Source organism: Quercus lobata, chromosome 1 (assembly GCF_001633185.2).
Source record: "Quercus lobata isolate SW786 chromosome 1, ValleyOak3.0 Primary Assembly, whole genome shotgun sequence".
Taxonomy (NCBI): Eukaryota; Viridiplantae; Streptophyta; class Magnoliopsida; order Fagales; family Fagaceae; genus Quercus; species Quercus lobata.
The window spans coordinates 30,284,384-30,300,742 of NC_044904.1; positions in this window are offsets into that span (position 1 = coordinate 30,284,384).

Below are 16,359 nucleotides of genomic sequence, written 5' to 3' on the forward strand. Positions count from 1 at the left end.
AGTATTGGTGAAGATAATGAAGAAGATCAAGTCTTGTGTTGGCTTGACTAAAAATTGAATTGAAGAGATAGAATGAAGATCTCCTCCCATTGGTGGGCTGGAGGGGGAGATTGTTAGGTGCACATGCACCATAGTCCAGCCCACTTAGACATCTATTGCAAGTGGAAATAGGTGAAGTGGTCTACATGAATAAAACTTCTATTCCTAATGTAATTAGGAGAATGGCAGGCAGTGGCAGGAGCTTTTATATAAAGCTTGGGATGTGTGTTTCACATATATATAGAGATAAGTGAAAAGAAGAAAAGAAGTGTGCTGCACAGTGAAAAAAAAGGTGGGTGCCGCAAAGTGAAAAAGAAAAGAAAAAGGATTGTCGCCTTTGAGAAAGATAATTTGTGTGTGTGAGAGCAAAGAAAAATAAGAGAGATTTTTTTTCTTTAGCTGTGAGGCATACACAAGAATTATTGTAATTGATTTGATAATAGTGAAATTATTCGAAGTTTGTCCCGTGGTTTTTCCCTTCAAAGGGAAAGGGTTTTCCACATAAATATTTGTGTTCTTGTGTGTGATTTCTATTTTGAATTGCTAATATTTGTGATAATATTATTTGGGACCCAACAGTAATTTGATCCCAAGCATTGATCCATGATCTAATCTACCCATAGTATGAAATGCTAGTAATTCAATTACCACTTTTGAGGATTGAATCAATGGTAGGAAGGAAGGCGTAGAACCCTTGCCAAATGCTGAAAGAATTGGCAATAAGATCTCAGATGCTTGAACACTTGTAAAGTTACCAAAATAAGCATGCCATTGTGGTAATTCCGGCATATCAACATTGCTATCCATAAAATTGCATCGCTTGTCTCATGCTAGGCCTAGCTACTGGCATTTTTCAAGTCCAATTCCCTTTCCTCCACCACATAGTTGCCTTCCAATCTAGGATCACTAGCATCAGGTATAGCTCCTTTTCTGTGCACCTCTCTCCCATTCAATACATGCTTTATCAACAAAAAAAGAAGTTAATTACTATTTTTCTTTTTTATGTTCTCATTTCTTATGGTTTTTTTTGTTTATTCTTTCTTACAACTCTACTTTGGGTTGATTAGTTTTAATGTTTTTGATAGTTCTTCTTTAGGTTGATGCATGTTGCTGTTGTGTTTCTTAATTCCTCATCACAAATCCTCTCTCTCCCTCTTATAACTGTAGTTTGATTTTAGTTTGGGTTATATTTACTTATTTTGGATTTGGGGATTTGAAATCAAAATAATAAATTTGAAGCTTAGAAAAAATTCAGTTGTGTGGAAGAAAATCTAGGAAAACATAACCAAGTATGACTCAAGTTAGAAATATATGACATATGTAAAAAAAAAAAAAAATATATATATATATATATATATATATAAACCAAAAAAAAAAAAAAAAACCCAAAAGAAAGAGTGACTAAGATAAAAAATAGTTGAATAAGAGATCTAGGGTTCAATCCCCGCATATACTAAAAATTTATCGGTATCTTAGTCAGATGATAAAAGCACAATCAAGGGCGGAGCCACATTGGGGCTAGGGGGGGGGGGGTCATGGCTCCCCCTAGCCTTTTGAATTATCCATTAGAGCTAGTAAAAGAAAATTTATAAATTACTAAAATTACATGTAAATTTATTCACCGGTCCCTCCAAATTTTAAAATTGACTCTCAAAATTTAAAATTGGCATCTAAAATTTTTGAACTAGTCCAATAAATGTAAAATATTGTGAAAGTAATGTGAAAATATTGTGTACATAACACTTTTCAAATTAAATTGGTAAAAAAAGAACCAAAGAAAAAAAACATGAATCTGGTACAAAAAGCCTAACAAAAAAAAAATTCACCATTGGCCCATTCCTCAACCTATAGCTCTCCAAATATTAGCAAAGCCCCAAATCTCCTTTTAACATATTCCAAATCCAAAAACAAAAAACAAAAACAAAAAAAAATCTATATCATACTGTAGGGAGTGGAACAGTCACCTCTCGAACAAACCAACCCAAGAAGCAATTGGGGCACGAGAAAGAATTGGGCCTAACATATGTTTTGAAAGGAAGGCTCAATGGGTAATAAACCCTGAAAGGAGGAAAGCTAGGTCATCCTAAGTACCATGGAAAAAATGAGTCACACAAAAGATTAGTTCCCGCGGAGATGGTAAGGTGCCACCTTACCTGAGGTACGGTGCACAAGTGATCCACGCGTGATTTCCAGGATATTCCTAGAACCACGAGAAATTTCTAAAACATGCAAGAAGGTTAAAGATCTTTACCTCTGCATTAATGATGGGGCTCTTACCTCACCTCTGCTGCATTAAAATACAAGTGAGACAACTTGAACAATACCAACAACCCCCAAAAGTCAGAGTTCTAGGGTAAGGGAGGGGAGGAATCCGATAAAGTTGAAGAAAATATCCCTAAGGCTCTGGCAGGCAACAAGACAGCTGTAGTGATAAGAACAAGGATTGAAGCTATAAAAGGAGGAGAGTGGTAAAAGAGGAAAGATCGGAAAAAAAGTGGAGAAAGAAACAGAGATAAGAAAAATCTACCAGGGAGAGAGATAGAGAGTAAAGATAACACCATAGGAACGTGAGAGTTATCTATTATAATACCTAACTTGAAGTTGTAATACATGAGTTTAGAGAGATCAATTGCTTGAGTTTCCCATTATGGAGTGTTTTTCCCTTTTTGTTTTCTTATATGTATGTTGTTTAAATAGTACGAGTGAGAATCTGTGCAAACTCCTCGGGGAATAGATTTTACATCCCCACACATACAATTATGTTGTGTGCATCCACGAATGTCATTTCCTCGGCTCCACGCTCCTGCTCCAATTAATTCCAAAGGCAACCATTAGTATCTCGCTCTGTTTTTGCTATTATGTACTGTCATTCTTTTTTATTGTGAGTTATGTTTGGGGGGAAGATAACTAAGCTACTAGCTTCTTTTTTTTTTTTTTGGGAAGAATACTAAGTATTTTTAACACACACATAGTAAGAGAGGAGAAGGTTTTTTAAAGAATCTTACAGTGGAGGCATGAAAGTGCTAGAACATTGACTTGGTTCTAGTTGGCTAGGTGTGATAGTGGCTTCTTTACTGGCTCGCCCATTCCAAGCCAGGATTTGAGCTCTGAGACTTGAGCGAAAGCTACTAGCTGAATGTGTGGTTAAAAAGAAAGTAACTTTTTATGTGCTGTACAACACTTAAAAAATGTGGCGGAAGGTGAATTGATGTTTGTGTATTTGTTTATAATATATTATTATGTTATATATAGAAATGGTATGGTTGAGTTTATAACTTAAATTATATATATATATATATATATATATAATATAGAGTTGTATATACTGAGTGATGTATTTATATTTTTTATTATTATCTTATTTCAAACTTTATTTGGTTTTATTTTGTTGGTATTTCTTGATGTGTCCATTACATCTAGAGCTTGAATCTTTCTTTTCCCATTCTAACTATCAAAATTATCAAGCAAAAAAAAAAAAAAAAAACTTGAATGGCTCCTTTATAATTTATAAATGATTCGTTTTTAATTTTTATGGCATAAATTACTTGTTTGGATCTTCCATTTAAATTAAAAATAAATAAATAAATAAATAAACTTTAAGAATTTTGTTACATTTAGCTTGGCCCCCCTACAAAAAGTTCCTGGCATCGCTACTAAACACAAACATCAGAAGTGGACACCGTACGTTAAAACTCTATAAAAAAAATGTTAAAGTAATTAATAGAAAGATCCAAAGACAAAAAAAAATATACCTAAAGAACATGTTGCATTTGGAGCGAGAAAGAGAGAGTATGATAAACAGGGGTAACTCATAAGAGAAAAATGTTGAGTGCTGTAACACCTCTTTGACTAAATGAGTTTACTTTTTCAAAATGGCAAATCTTAATATATTATGCTCTAAAAAATTTTCATAAAAAAATTTATATCTTATATCTCATTACCAAAAAAAAAAAAAAAAAAAAACACATGTTCCCACGCAAGATGGGTCTGTGACTAAATAATTTAAAAATAAACATTTGATTGATTTATGGATGATGCCTTCTTAAATACGGCATAAATATGGTTCTGTAAATATATATATAAATATATATATATATTTCATGGAGTAATTTTTTATTTAAAACCCAATCTTCTTACTTTTTTAGATGTAAAATTAATATTTAACTCTTTTGTATTTAAAATTTGCTAACATCTCATTTTCAATTAATAATATGACTAATTCACTTGATATTTCTGTGATAAATTTGATTTTATGAAGGATTTTAACAATTTTAATTTGTAAAATAATTTTCTAAAGAAATAATTATAACAAATATTTTCAATAAGTTCTATAACATGTATTTGGAATATAAATATACATAGTCCTTTCCAATCATCAATAATTATTATATTACATGTTTGACCATCAAAATCTCCTAGTTTTTTTTAGTGGACCTCCGTAGAAAAAGACCCAAATTGCAGGGGCAATAATAGGTTTCATTAGGTTGAATTGTAGGCTCTCAGTCCACACATTAGAAGGCCCAAAAAATTGTGTACCAAACTACCAATATAAACTCAAGTCAATTCCCCCTGTAATGTAACACTGTTCCACCCAAAAAAAAAAAAAAAAAACAAAAAACAAAAAAACAGATTGCATGCTAACTCAACAAACTACCATAGTGTGGATTCCAATTATTTGACAATTGGTAAAATTTCTTATAGTTGAATAGAAGAGATGGGGTTTAATCTCTGCCTACAATAAAAACCGATTGGTATTTTGATCTGATGATAAAGAATTATCATCAGAAGCAACACTATAGGTTAAAACTCTCTAAAAAAAATAATAAAAAACTAATATTAAAGTTGGTGAATTGTTTATTTTATAATTTTGGGGCCTTTATTTGATGAGGGCCCCTAGGCAAGACCTAAGCCTAAGGTTGACCCTTGGTCTTTTATATGTAATTCTCCTATTAACATCATAGACCTAACAGATCTCAAATGATAAACAAATACACAAATAGTTATAAACAAAGACATAAAATAAGAGACTTTATATTGTGTTAGGATCCATTCAATGGAGTTTGATGCCAAAGGCGATAAATTAAGTGAGATCCTTTTTTATGTCTAAATTTTAATTAAATAATATTATTAAACTTTTATATCATTAGTTAACTAGATGTAAAAAAAAATATTTTTCTTACTTCTTGAAATTAAAATTTAAGTTTTGTATTAAGGTTTTTTATACATCTCTTTTTAATTAGTAATATCTAGTCTTAATCTTTTTGTAACATAATCAATCTTAAATAAAATTTTGTCATTTCTAATTTTAAAATTCTCTTTACACATAAACAACGGTAACAGCATTATTAATAAAATTTTGTAAATAATACATGCATTTGAATATATTTACATATATTGAGAGAGAGAGAGAGAGAGAGAGAGAGAGAGAGTCTAGTGTGTAGTCATATAGTAGGAGATTAAGTGACTAATGTTAACAATCTACCATGTGAGAGATTAGTTTACAAAAATTAAATTCTCGAGCTTTTAATGAAAATTAATAGTCAATGATGATTAGATCCACTTACATATATTTTTTTTTTTTAAATTAGAGTTTCAATTGGGTTATACTTTTATGGCCCAATATTTTAGGGCCTTTCTTAGATGTGGAAGAAAGGGCATACAAACTATTTAAGTTTAAAAAAAAAAAAAAAAAAAAAAAAAAAAAAAAAAAAAAACTACTTAAGTTTTAAAAAAATAAAGGAAAACAATTAGTTATTATATTAATATTGGGGCCTTTAAGCCTAGGCTTTAAGCAAACCCTATTCTTACATTAAGTGGGTATTGTCTTTTTTAATCTTTTGTCTGTGTCATTAGAAATAATTTATTTGAATTTTTTATTTTTTATTTTTTTAGCAAAAACAATAGTAGACTTTATTTATGAAAAATCTGTTATACAATGAAGAAGAGAAAAGATGGGCATTCTTCTAACCAAACAATGGTCTCTTCTTCCTCCTTTACGGCACTAGCCAAAGCTGAGACAGCATGATTACATTGTAAAGGTATACGGTGAAAAGAAATTTAAAAAAAAAAAAAAAAACATAAACATAAACAAAACTACACGTAATGACACCTTGCAAAAACTAATACTTAGACAAAAAAGCAAAGCCAATCTCCACTAACTGCCAAGTCATCTAGCCATAAACAATCATCCACAGCCTTTGTGAACTTAGCAATTTGATTACAAGGCCGGGATCCATTACTTCAATACTCATCAGAATGCAAAATTTCATTAATCACCTAATAAAAGCCAAGGAAAAGAGATAGATGCATGGAGTTGACTCATAAATCCCAAGATTCTCCTCTTCTTGATGTTTTAGGATGTCCATAAAAACCAGTAAAGCATCAAACAATGCCCTCTTGATTTATTATAGCATCAATGTGATGTGAGGAAAAAATTAGGATATCCAAATCCACACTATCCGCCCAAAGGAGGGCCAAGCCACCACTAGATCCAATTTTGGATATTGCAAAACCAGCTATTAATTCCAATTTTTTCTTTAATCTACGAACAAATCATCCATATCCAAACGAGTTTCAGACAAAAAAAGAATTTTGGGACATTTTTCTCTTGCCAAATAGTGGAGTTTTTCTACAATTCTACTACGTACCTTTGGGATCCCAAGCCCTCAACAGTTAAGACTTAAAATCTTCATGTTGGAGAGGGGGTGGAAGATTACCCCCAACAAATGTTTGAGAAACATTCAAACTATCTGAACAAATAGCTTTTTTTTTTTTTTGGGCTGAATTGAAGAGTTCAAAGAAGACAAGGCTGATGAAGGTCGCTTACCCACGTGTTAAAGCTTAGGCAAATTCTTGATAGAAGTTTGAAAATTGGAACTCTAAAGAATACGTTTCCATGATCTCAGTGCAAGTTCTTTTTGGCCGGCGCAGCCAATCCTCAGTATAATTGGACATACGATCCATCTCCATATCCATATTTGAATTATCCTCTTTTGAATTGTTGTTATCCATATCTGTCAACGCTTTCCTTTGTGGCTGGGTCTGTCCTATTTGAAAATTTTGCAACTGGAATTAGATTATGCTTATTCGCCAAAGGGTCATTGGGAGAATCTATGTGGATGTTCTGGTGCTTTAGGAGTTAAATTTGGAGTGGGGATAGAGTTATCAGGTATTTTGAATTTTGACGGAGGGGATACAGGTGTTTTGAATTTAGCAGGAACAGGAAGGGTTAAAGGCTCAATAGTAGAGCTTTCTTTTTATTTGTTGGATTTGGAATTTTCTTGCTTAGTGGAATTTTAGGTGGGGCCATCTTGTTACTGTAAACCTGTCAACTCATCAATTTTTTCTAGCCATCAAAGTGATTGTCAATTGGCAGCACAGTGGGGGAAAAATTGGTTCAAATTTGTCCTCTCTAGTGGTGATGAAATCATCAACATCATCATCTCTCAATCTAGATTGTTGAAAACCATTCTTCTTTTGATTAATATTTGGAGCCAAAGCACGAAGCCAGGGACCAAATTGAAATCCATCGTCATCTGGAGATAAACAACCTTTAGTAATTTCTTTTATATTCATGATCCTGATGACCTAGTATACCACAACGATAACACAATATAAGTGTTAACGTGTATAGTGTTGTAAGCATTAGGCCCACTTAAATTATTTGTATAACACACATGCTTGTACTACACTCTTGTACTGCACATATATGCCTCCTATATAAAGGCTCTCATGTACATTCTTTAACAATGAAATACAATACTATTGCATTCAATATTTCTAACACGGTATCAGAGCCACCTTCCTATGGCCATGGTTTTCTGTCCTTATAGTGTGTTTAAGAACAATCTCTGTCTTCCTCGGTGTTTCTTCGCTACATTCATCTTCTTTGGCTTTCCACTACTGTCGTCAAAACTCTCCGATATAGTCATGCCACCATTAGAAGTCACATCAACACTACAAGACCATTGTCTTCCTCAAACCACTATCACAAAGCCAAAATTCATTCAAGGGATTTTCTCACTCTTATCAAATCTCAAGATTTCATGAAGCTTCCATCTTGAGTTTGAGAGGGAGTGTTAAAGATATATTAGCCCATTAGTGTAGGCCCAAGCCTAATTCTACTTTGTGTGTAAGTCAGGTCTCCTACTTGTATTACAAGTCTATTAGTTTAAGGTTTAGTCTACTATATATACTCATGTTATGGTTCATTATAATACAGGTTTTGTATTATACTCTTATATAATAAAGATGTAGTCCTTAAGGGATTCCTCCGTGGACGTAGGCCGTAAGGCTGAACCACGGAAGCCTTGTGTTCTTATGTTCCTATTTTATACTTCTTTCTTCCGCATATATTCAAGCATATTCAATATGAAATATATCATAGCTAATATTTGACATGGTATCAGAGCCAATGCTCTAACCTTTTCTTGTATCTTGCAGTCTTGTCTTTGTTGGTATTCTTCGTTGCCTCAACTTCTCCGGTCAGTAAGCTTTCTACGTCCTCTCCCGACTGCTCCACCGCCGTCAGAGGTCCCCAAGGCTGAAACTTTACCACCAAAAGCACTCTCTCTGCTGCTAAAAGACCACTGCCTTCTCGGGTCTGTCAATTGTGACCTCTGATTATGACACCAGAGATACCATTATGTAGATCCTAAATCAATCTACTCAACGTCGCTGAAATCATTCCCATCTGACCAACCATGCGCCTCCATGCGCCGGTCAAAGTTTCAGTGAAGACTATCCATGCGCCTTCAATGTTGCTCCAATATTAACGCCGCTACAACCATCCAAATCGTCCTCCTCTGATCTACCGCGTCGGTAAGGAATCGGCATCAACGGACGCTTCACGTGCCCTCACGCCCCACTTGAAGATCAGTGTGTCCAGCCCACGTGCCACTAGGAATCTTGCAAACGTCATCCGAGATGTCATCACTTGACACGTCAACCCTAGAAATTTGATGAGGTCATCCTGCCTACATGATCGTTAACTGCCGCAGTAGTTGACCGTTGACTTTGTGCCATAGTTGACTTTTTGCTGTCTAGGTGCTCCTTATCCAGTTTTTCACGTAGATTTCATTTTTGCGGTCCATTTTTACATATTTTGCCTCTAAATGAAGAATAATGACAGGTCTTCTTCTTGTTGCAATAATTGTCGCTGACAATCCAACAAACGCTTTTGCAATTTTTGCAAATATTTTGGCTACAATATTAGGACTTGTTATCATTGTAACAAATTAGCTGTTTTAATTTCTGCTGCTACTGTTACTAACACAGAGAGTGTCCAACTAATGGCTTCCGTCTCTACACAGTCTAAGTCTTTAGGACGCATTTTCACCATGTCCACAAATGACCTTAAAAACATTATCGCTAACGTCATTCGTATGGTTGGTAATGCATCTTATTCCTCTTCTCTCTCAGCTTTATCTAGTATGTCTCCTTCCTCTTGGCTTATGGATTCTGCTTGTTGTAATCATATGACACCTCAGTCATCCTTATTTTTTGAACTTAAACCTGCACTACACCCTCTTAATATTCGCATAGCAAATGGTTCTACAATGTCTGGTCATAATATAGGTTCCGTTTCGACCTCCAACCTCTTGGTTCTTGGGGTCTTCAATGCTCCTAACCTTTCATACAATTTATTTTCTGTGGGCCAATTAGCTGAGTTGAGTTATCGTATTATCTTTGACTATTCTAGGTGTATTGTGCAAGATCCGAGGACGGGACAGGAGCTTGGGATCAATCCTAGAGTAGGGCGTATGTTTCTCATTGACAACCTTCGTCTTCCACTTGTTTCTCCTGTTTCTGTTGCTGCAGCTGCTGCAATTTCTTCTATTCCTTCCCTTGTACTTTGGCATGCTCGACTTGGTCATGCATCTTCCTTTCGGGTACAACAATTAGCTTCTAGAGGTTTGTTAGGTTTAGTGTCTACAGAAAATTTTGATTATGTTTCATGTCAGTTAGGAAAACAACCAGTTTTTCCTTTCAATACTAGTGAATCAATATCCACTGATATCTTTGACCTTATTCATTCTGATGTTTGGGGGCATTCCTTTGTCTCTAATATTGGTGGATCTTGATATTTTGTTGTCTTTGTTGATGATTACTCTCACTATAGTTGGATTTTTCATATGAAATATTGTTCTGAATTATTGCAAGTATATTCTAATTTTGCAAAAATTGTTGAAACTTAATTTTCCAAACATATCAAAAATGTTCGATCTGATAAAGCCCTTGAGTATACTCAATATGCTTTCCAAGCTGTTTTGCATTCCTATGGCATTATTCATTAACTAACTTGTCAAGGTACCTCTCAGCAAAATAGTAGAGCCGAATGAAAACTTCGTCATATTCTTGACACTGTTCATGCTCTCATTCTCTCTGCCAAAGTTCCTACTACTTTTTGGGACGAAGCTGCTCTTCATGCTATACATTCTATTAATCGCATTCCAAGTCCTGTTATCCAAAATTAAACTTCATATGAACGTCTTTTTGGGTCACCTCCAAATTATCACCTCCTTCGGCTCTACTTGTTTCGTTCTTCTTCAGCCACATAAGTATAACAAACTCGAGCCTCAGTCAAGGCTTTGTTGATTTCTTGGCTATGGTGAAACTCAAAAGGGGTATCGGTGTTATGATCCTATCTATCATCGTCTTCGTATCTCTCGCAATGTTTTCTTTTGGGAACATCGCTCCTTTGTCGAGCTCTCTCACTTCCATGCCTCCCTATCTTCCTTTTTTTTCTTAGATCTTTTTCCAAATGAGGCACATATTCTTTCTGTAGCTACTCCTGATCTTCCTAAGGCTATTCCTGATTCTCCTATAGACTTCTCTATCCAACCACCAGATATCTTTGATCCCTTTCCTAGTTCACCCTTTAATGAACAAGTCGAAGATGAACAGGTCGAAGATGAGCTACCCAACCTTAAGCTTGGGTCCCCTGCTCCTGCTCCACCTAAAGATCTTTCACAAGACATTCCACCTCGTCACTCAACACGGGTAAAATCCATTCCTGCACATTTACTTGACTATCATTGTTACATTGCCCTTGTTACACTGCACGAGCCTCACACCTATCGTGAGGCTTCCACTGACCATTTATGGTAGATTGTAATGAAAGAGGAACTTGATGCATTATCTAAAAATCATACTTGGGATTTGGTGACTCTCCCCCTTGGGAAATCTGTGGTTGGTTGTATGTGAATCTACAAGATTAAGACTTGCTTTGATGGGTCCATTGAGCGCTACAAAGCTCGTCTTATTGCAAAATATTTTACACAGGAGTATGAGATTGATTGTGAAGAAACATTTACTCCAGTTGCTCATATCTCATCTATTTGTGCCCTCTTAGCTATTGCTATTTCCAGTAAATGAGACTTTTTCAGATGGATGTCAAAAATGTATTCCTTAATGGTGATTTAAGTGAAGAAGTTTATATGTAATCTCCTCCTGGTCTTTCTGTTGAATCAAACAAGGTTTGTCACCTTCAACGTGCAATTTATGGCCTTAAACAAGCTCCACAAGCTTGGTTTGCCAAATTCAGCTCTACCATCTCTCGCTTGGGTTACATGGCCAGTCATTATGATTTTGCCTTATTTCTTTAACGCACTAACAAAGACACCATTTTACTTCTCTTGTATGTGGATGATATGATCATAATTAGTGATGGTCTTAGTAGCATTCAAGAACTCAAGAATTTTCTTAGTCAGCAGTTTGAAATGAAAGATCTTGGACATCTCAGGTACTTCTTGTGTCTTGAAATCACTCATTCTATAGACGGACTTTATATTACTCAAGCCAAGTATGCCTTTGAACTCTTGTCTCGAGTTGGACTTACTGATAGCAAGACTGTTGAAACTTCAATTAAGCTTAATGTGCATCTAACTCCCTTAGGAGGGAAACCATTGTCTAATCCATCTCTTTAAAGACGCTTGGTTAGCAGCCTAGTTTATCTCACTGTCACTCATCTAGACATTTCCTATGTTGTTCACCAGGTGAGCCAGTATTTGTCTGCTCTAAGATCGACTCACTATACTACTGTTCTGCGCATTCTTCGATACCTAAATGGCCCTCTCTTCCATGGTCTTTTCTACTTTGCTGAATCTCCTCTTGTTCTCCATGCATATTCTGATGCTGATTTGGTAGGAGATCCCACTGATCGTAGGTCCACCAGTGGTTACTGCTTTCTTCTTGGTTCTTCTTTGATTTCTTGGCAAAGCAAGAAACAAACTCATGTGACCCGCTCCAGTACAGAAGCAGAATATCGTGCCCTTACTGGTACCACATCTGAGCTCCTTTGGCTACGATGGCTTCTCAAAGACTTAGGTGTATCCACATCCTCTACTACTCCTCTTTATTATGACAACCAGAGTGTCATTTATATTGCTCACAATAATATCTTTCATGAACAGACTAAACACATTGAGATCGATTGTCATTTTATGCCATGGAGACTTTCATTGGAGAAAAAAAAAAAAAAAATTAATACTACTTAATCAACCCCCTTTCTATGCCATCGTGACTTTCACAAAGTAATTGAGTTTGAAAAAAATGAATTTGAGGTGGTGAACTGAACAATTTATATTATCTATATTTAATTTATTCAAATAAAAAAATAGAGAGAAAATATAAAGGAAAAAAAAAGTGTATGATGTGGTGGATGAGATAGCAAAATAGGAGGCCTAAAAAATTAATTATAAGGCTTTTGTTATTAGATATATCATAGATATAATTTGCCCAAACTCATAAACTTAAACTTTTTGGTTGAATGGCATCCATATATGTTATATTAAGACCTCAAATAGAATCTCCTAAGATATTATCTCTCAAACTTTTTTTTATGAATAACATTTCATTCAAAACTAGAACGATAGAAAGTGCAGTTTTTCATAAACAATGAACACAAACATAAATAAGTAATAGAAGAAATATTCTTTTTTGAACAAAGTTTAGCTACAAACTTGGTTGTAGCTAATGACTATAACTTGTATTAAAAAAATTAATATGATTACATATTTTGAAAATGCAACCGTTAGATTACATATTCTTTATGTTCTTAACATGCATGTCAAATTTCGTATCTATCGAATATTATTTACTATTCGATTCATAAACTTATTTTCTATGCATAATTTTAAACTATAAAAATTTGAAATTTAAACATTTGATTGATGTCATATATAGTTATTGATATTTGATTTTTTGGAAATTTTGCAAGCATGAAGAATATAAGAAAAAAAATATAATCTAATGATGATTTTGTCAAAATTCACATCCAATGTTTTTGTCTGCAAAGTTTTTGTCTTATGCTACCTATATATATTTCTCTTAATCCAGACATGGTCAGTATGAGCAGTCGAGCAGGAAAAATGGTTGTTTAAATCCCTTCTTGAATTCATACACACAAAGGACGGAATGATATCTCTACTATTCCTTAGCACACCATTTTAGAAAAGTGTATAGGACCTTGGCATCGCTTGAAATGAACAAAAGAAAATTCTAGAAATTAAAATTTTCCATGTGAAAGATACTTGTGCGTACAAGATCTTGGGAAGGTTGCTTTTTCTTGCTATAGGCACCTGTGAGCAACTATTTGTTACTTCAATGGTTCAGATCAAACTCTTATTTCAATTTGATCTATTAGAAGCAGTCAAAACATATACTTCACAAGAAATTTATTTGGACAGTGGCATTTGGATATTAAGGATTTGATGCTCCTTCAAAAAAAAAAAAAACCAGCCAGTTGTGCCTTCATTGTGTTCAAAATCTCAAGGTAACACTGAAATAAGATATAGAAGACTACTAAAATTATACATACTATTCACGGACTTGTGTGAAGTGGGGTTTGTAGGATTTCTAATGCTGTTTCCTTTGTTATTGTCTTATGAAACAAGTTGCAATCTGAATTCATGGCCTTAATCGTAAGAACCTTAATAGTTCATGGAAATGTTGATCCTATTAATAATCTTTCTTTAGAATGCACTATGAGGAGAGTGTTCAGATCATTATCGGTACATTTATTACTGTTCACTGTTTATTATCTTGAAGATTGCAAGTATTTGAATTTCAATTAACTTAGCTATCTTAGTGTATAAGGTTTATTCTTGTTGAATTTTAAGGGGGGAGGAAAAAAAAAAAACCAAAAATTTTGAAATCAAAATTGACGGTGATTAGATTGATAATTATGGTTTAATTAAATTTCAGTATTCAGACTAGATTTGATTTTTTTTTTTTTTTTTTTTTCCTTCGGATTCTTTTGAATGGTTGTTATTTGTGGATTAATGTACAACTGTACAAGTAGAGCCGATTGTTGAGCAAATTGATATGCTTGATGGTATCACTGGAAAACTTTGATTTGGATGCAACTAAGAGTTCTGTCAGGTATTGTTAGGTACTTGTTATCTTTCTTAGTGTTATGACATTCAAGACTATCATGAGATTCATTAAATTTTTATTAGAGTGATGCTTGTATTGTTTGTTAAAAATGTTCTCAAGGGGATGAAAGCATGTTGCTCTGCCCAGCTGACATGAAATAAACGTTGCTTCTGCATTCACATATCTACAATTCTATATTAAGTTGTATTACTTTCTTCTTGATATTTAGTAGGTCAATAATTGATGAAGGCCTGTAGAGATATTTAAGATTACAAACATTGAAGGATGATCAATTGTATGATTTATTATTCCACCTTAAATTTTTAGTTTATTTTTTATTTATTTGGACTTGATATAAAATTTGACACAGTACCCTTTTTAGTTTACTAATTCTTAATTTAGTTTTCACACAAAAACAATTTCTATATGTATTAGTATAATCATGCTTACTTCTTTTTTATAGAGCTTGCCTGCAATTGTACATGGCTTTCTTATATATTCAAGAAGCTCACAATTTGGGATTTGTTTTAGACAAGTAAAACTATGAATATTAATTTGCTTCCACTTTACATGCAGAACTTTCTGTTTTGATTAAAATGTCATTTTTTTAAAATTTGTAATCTGTATGCATTAACATGTCGTATTGAATATTTTCACTTTATTGTTGTTCAAGGAAAATCAACAAATCTGGAGGCTCTATGATGCATATTTCTCTCCACCATTGCTAAATTTTGTGTGTCAAGTAATGTGGTGTTGCTTTGTATTGAGAAGGAAGATGGGAGCTTTTCTCCTCTGACTTTTATTCCAGTCAAATCTCTCTCTCTCTCTCTCTCTCTCTCTTTTATTTTTTGGTTATATTGTATTTTTATCTTGATGATCAGGGTCTTCAACAAAAACTTGGCCAAAAAAAAAAGCCAATTAGAAATATATCCAGAAGTTTGGAGATGGTAAGCAACATGTAAAAGGTTTTGGAGAACTAGAGAAGCTCTGCTACAAAGTAGTTTTATAGACACTCCATAGTGGTGCTGGTAAGTGAATAAAAAAATTTAACATATGCCTACAAGAAAAATAAAATAAAATCCATGCTATTGTGTTGGGCAGGAAGCAAAGGTAACCACTGAATTTTAAAGGTGGTTGGAGATGAGAAGTTAAATGGAAATGTTACCTAGACGGCATGGCTTAACAATTCCTATTGAGTAAACTGTTTGTAAATGTATGTAATCATGCTTTATTGTTATAACTATAATCAACTATGCAATGGTCTAATGTTTTTGGTGTATGAGACAAGTTTTATATGATATATCAATGACATGTTCTCCATGACTATATTTTGGTTATTTATTCTTTTGCTTATGTTGGTGCTTAATTCTACTTTTGTTTATTTGGTTTCTCTCATGCTTCTTTTATTTGATCATTGTTGTTTGGTTGCTTGGAAAAAGATCAAAAAATAAAATTCTTGTGTGTGTGGCTAACCATTACATGTGACAGGACATATTAAAGAGTGGAGTATCATCCCTCATTCAGGGGAAAATGGCTATTTACCTTTAATGTTTGAACTATGTAGCCAAATAGCCTCTTTTTCAAACTATGTAGCAAAATAACCATGTTTTAGAACTCAAGATTGCTAATGTCGAGTTTTGCCTAGAACTCGACGTTATCAATGTCGAGTTCTATGCATATTTTATGTGGAACTCTACACAAATTTCAAAAAAATCTAAGTGGCAAAATACGCATATAACTTGACATTGCTAATGTCCAGGCAAAACTCGACATCAACAATATTTAGTTCCAAAATAAGGGTATTTTACTACAAAGTTTGAAAGGGTACTGTTTGGCTACATTCCAAAATTAAGGCTAAATAGCCATTTTTCCCCTCATTTCCCTAATTCCTATAAAATGTATGCTCATATATGGATTGGAGAATAATTACTAGTAGTGTATTTG